This window comes from Coregonus lavaretus (assembly GCF_964263955.1).
Source record: "Coregonus lavaretus genome assembly, contig: HAP1_SCAFFOLD_1378, whole genome shotgun sequence".
NCBI classification, from domain to species: domain Eukaryota; kingdom Metazoa; phylum Chordata; class Actinopteri; order Salmoniformes; family Salmonidae; genus Coregonus; species Coregonus lavaretus.
Window position 1 is genome coordinate 17501 of NW_028158811.1, and position 5000 is coordinate 22500.

Below are 5000 nucleotides of genomic sequence, written 5' to 3' on the forward strand. Positions count from 1 at the left end.
TCACAGGACATTATAGATGCGACAATAAATTCCATTTTGATCCATCAATGCATGTTCAAGTTTTTGCCCTCGTAATTTCTCTATAAATATTTTGGAACAAGGGAATTAGAACTCCATTCCCTAAACATCAAGATCTGTTTGGTAGTGTTCTCCTATGAAGGATCTCCCCTCTCCTCCCTCTCTCCCCTCTCCTCCCCCTTCTTCACCTCCTGTGGTAGTGTTCTCCTATGAAGGATCTCCCCTCTCCTCCCTCTCTCCCCTCTCCCCCCCTTCTTCACCTCCTGTGGTAGTGTTCTTCTATGAAGGATGGTAACAGTTAGCTTTCTCTCAAGACATTTTAGAAATTCCACAATGTTGCCAACAGTGACACAAATGACAGAGAAAGATAAATTATGGCCGTCAACCTCGTCAACTTCCGTTGGAATATTTAAAAAAAGGTGTTGATTTAATTAAATAAAAATATTATCGGCTATTTGATACATTAAAAAAGTAAGGAAAGCTAACTAATTACATGGGGGCTAACAAGATGGACAGAATTAGTATTACAGATCATAGTCTCATTTAAAGTGAGAATGCAGCGGCTCTTGATTGGAAATATATCTGTTCTATGTTCTGAGCTGTCTTGTCGTACTGTACAAACTCTAGCAGCTTGCTAGCTAACACCACTCAGAGGATCGCCAGCTAGCTAACAACAGGCAAAGAAAGCTAGCTAGCTATATTTTTACACAGATGACTTTGGCGAGGCTAAATAGCTAGAGTCAGAAAACAGCTGACCGACACTTAGCTAGCTAGTTACTTCACAAACGTTAGCTAGCTAGCTCACGTCCTAATGCCAGTTATATAGCTAGCTAGCTCACGTCCTAATGCCAGTTATATAGCTAGCTAGCTCACGTCCTAATGCCAGTTATATAGCTAGCTAGCTCACGTCCTAATGCCAGTTATATAGCTAGCTAGCTCACGTCCTAATGCCAGTTATATAGCTAGCTAGCTGACGTCCTAATGCCAGTTATATAGCTAGCTATCTCACGTCCTAATGCCAGATATATAGCTAGCTAGCTCACGTACTAATGCCAGTTATATAGCTAGCTAGCTCACGTCCTAATGCCAGTTATATAGCTAGCTAGCTCACGTCCTAATGCCAGTTATATAGCTAGCTAGCCAACAATACCCAGACAGTGATGTGAATATTTGTGCACCCCATGCAATGTTGATGATATATTCCATAAAACATAGCTAGCTAGCTAGCAAAACAAACACGGAACTTTGGGGAAATGCCTAGTAGCTCTGCATTACTCAACCCAAGCTAGTTAGCCACGGCACAGTGGAACTAGCCACGGCACAGTGGAGATAGCCACTCCATAGTGGAGATAGCTTGGGGTAGCTATGGTAAGACAACGCAAACACTGTCAGCTAACTAGATTTCCTCGACCAAGATCAGCCATCACAAAACAACAAACTGTAGTTGAGAAAACAAATTGCCTTGCTAAGAAACAATATGCTGTGCAATACAGTGTACATGCTCACTAGATCAATACACCAGAGGAGGCTGCTGAGGGGAGGACAGCTCATAATAATTTCTGGAACGGAGTAAATGGAATGGCATCAAACACATGGAAACCATGGAAACCATGTGTCAGATGTATTGGATACCATTCCACTAATTACGCTCCAGCATTTACCACGAGAACGTCCTCCCCAATTAAGGTGCCACCAACCTCCTGTGCAATACACCAAACATGTATTGCTGAGCATAGTTAAAGTGGACCTGACAGCATTTTAGAAAATCTTATAAAAATCTGTTAATGTACTGTACACCCCCAGGAAGAATATGACGCCTTTTTTAAAAACCTTTTCTGACAAGCGAGCGCTTAAATATGGTCATTTTCACGTTTTCATACATTCATAGAATGTTTGGGAATGAGGTGGACTAAGGGAAAATTCTATTGCAATATATAGTGGGAAAGTGACTAGACACTGCAGTAAATAAACCCTAACAGAAACGTGTCAGTCTTGTCCAGGACGGGACTAGTATTCTGACAGCAGCCCAAACGATGATGTCACTTTCGTATGGTAATGAGGAAACCTTCAAAATAAAAGCCCACATTGCAACGTGGATAACTCATTCAAAAGATATTGAACTTTTAATCAATGGCCACTTCTATTGTGACAACAAGAAAATGCAATGAGTAATATATGAAACCAAATATGAAACCAATAATTTAATGCCAATGATGAAAGAAGACAATGTTGACATTGGTATGTTGAGAATATTGAGCTGTAGAGAGAGAACTTTTCTACCTGTCTCAGCTAAAGTGGGAAATACTCAGTAGGATCTCTAATGGAGCAGCACTTCATTCTCCTCCATAGCGCCTAATATACTGTAATATACTGAACAAAAATATAGACGCAACACGTAAAGTGTTGGTCCCATGTTTCATGGGCTGAAATAAAAGATCCCAGAAATGTTCCATGTGCACAAAAAGCTTATTTCTCTCAAATATTGTGCACACGTTTGTTTACATTCCTGTTGGTGAGCATTTTTCCTTTGCCAAGATAATCCGTCCACCTGACATGTGTGGCATATCAATAATCTGATTAAACAGCATGATCATTACACATGTGCACCTTGTGCTGGGGACAATAAAAGGCCACTCTAAAATGTGTAGTTTTGTCACACAACACAATGCCACAGATGTCTCAAGTTTTGAGGGAGCGTGCAATTGGCACGCTGACGGCAGGAATGTCCACCAGAGCTTTTGCCAGAGAATTGAATGTTCATTTCTCTACCATAAGCCACATCCAATATCGTTTTAAAGAATTTGGCAGTACGTCCAACTGGCCACACAACCACAGACCATGTGTAACCACACCAGCACATTCGGCCTCTTCACCTGCAGTTGATGAAACTGAGGAGTATTTCTGTCTGAAAATAAAGCCCTTTTGTGGGGGAAAACTTGTGTTGATTGGCGGGCCTATGCCCTCCCAGGCCCAACTTTGGCTGCGCCCCTGCCCAGTCACGTGAAATCCATAGATTAGTGCCTAATGAATTTATTTCAATTCACTGTAACTCAGTAAAATCGTTGAAATTGTTGCATGTTGCGTTTAATATTTTTGTTCAGTATAGACTGTACATGGGACACATATTGGCTTGGAGAGAGACAAGAGAGAGAAGTTGCATTGCAATGTATTGGGGGCTCTGGAGGGGGCAGAGAACAAAGCGCTGCTGGGTGTGTACGACACAGCCCTATATCTGGTTAGTAAATACCCTACTGAGTATGTATCCCAATACACCGTGTATTGCATTGCAGTGAATGGAGTAGGTGGAGTAAGGAGTCACCAGTACTCTGTATTAAACCCATCGCCCAGCACAAGACACATTACATTTTTACAGACTCTGTTGAGAAATTCCAATAACATGTATTTCTTTATATATTGCCTAGACAATAGCTTTCAACATACCAGTATTTGTGTAAACTTTCAAAAGAAATGCTGGTATAAATAATACAATATTAAAATACATCAAATGATCCATTTTATTTTTTTCAGAGGTAGTTGCAATGCTGTGAAAAACAAATGTACAGCACAATCAGAGCTACAGTAGATATACAGTGCATTCGGAAAGTATTCAGACTTCTTGACTTTTTCCACATTTTGTTACGTTACAGCCTTATTCTAAAATGGACTACATCACTTTTCCCCCCTCATCAATCTACACCGAATACCCCATAATGACAAAGCAAAAACAGGTTTTTAGAAAACATTTACTAATTTATTAAAAATAAAAACCGGAAATATCACATTTACATAAGTATTCAGACCCTTTACTCAGTACTTTGTTGAAGCACCTTCGGCAGCGATTACAGCCTCGAGTCTTCTTGGGTTTGACGCTACAAGCTTGGCACACCTGTATTTGGGGGTGTTTCTCCCATTCTTCTCTGCAGATCCTCTCAAGCTCTGTCAGGTTGGATGGGGAGCGTCGCGGCACAGCTATTTTCAGGTCTCTCCAGAGATGTCCGATGAGGTTAAAGTCCTTGGCTTGCTTCTCTTTCTGGCAGTTACAGAAAGTATAACAACACCAAAACAATCTTTCAAGTCAAACTAAACAACATCGTAATTGAGTCATCTGTATAATCCAAATGAACCTACTGGAACTTATATGTAGCACAAATAACCACAAGAAACGGAGAATATTCACTTTATTGTAAACTATAATGATATAATGGTGGATGAATCAAACATTGAATGAAATGTGATAGAATTGTCACGGATTCAGCCGAGGCTGCCCCTCCTCCTTGCTCGGGCAGGCTTCGGCGTTCGTCGTCCCCGGAGTACTAGCTGCTACCGATCTATGTTTCGGTGTTTGTCTAGACTGGTCTGTGTCCCATTAGTGTTGATTGTATTCCCTTTATAAACCCCTGTCTCTCATTGGTTATTGTGTGTGATTGTTTTCCGTTAGGTCGGCAGTGCTGGTTGTATGTGTTATTTGTTCCTCCCTGTTTGGAGGTTTGTTTTGTACTTTCTTTACTGTTTTGAGTAAAGTACGTTCTGCCAGTAGTTCGGTGTCCTGCGCTTGACTTCGTTTCCTGCATACACGTCACCCTGACAAGAATGAAAGGGGTCTCTGTTTTCATCGGTCTCAGTGTGGGTTGCCATGGAGATGGCCTTGGAGTAGGCCGAGCTTCAGGTGATGTCATGTTGCAGTGATCATGTCATGTTGCAGTGATCATGTCATGTTGCAGTGATCATGTCATGTTGCAGTGATCATGTCATGTTGCAGTGATCATGTCATGTTGCAGTGATCATGTCATGCTGCAGTGATCATGTCATGTTGCAGTGATCATGTCATGTTGCAGTGATCATGTCATGTTGTAGTGATCATGTCATGCTGGATCTGAAGTGGAATCTGAGACCGTTGAGTCTGAGCCTCTGGTTGATCTGGATCTGGTCATCCTCATCATACAGCTTTGTGGTAGACAGTCACCATGATCATGTGACAAACA

At 41.4% G+C, this 5000-nt stretch overlaps 1 protein-coding gene across 1 annotated transcript in view; it reads left to right on the forward strand.

Moving 5' to 3' along the window:
* Positions 1-5000, forward strand: part of LOC311123561 (cell adhesion molecule 2-like) — a gene marked incomplete at both ends in the record, with an annotated part of 105107 nt that overhangs the window by 8870 nt on the left and 91237 nt on the right. The gene's annotated exons all lie outside the window — the stretch shown is intronic.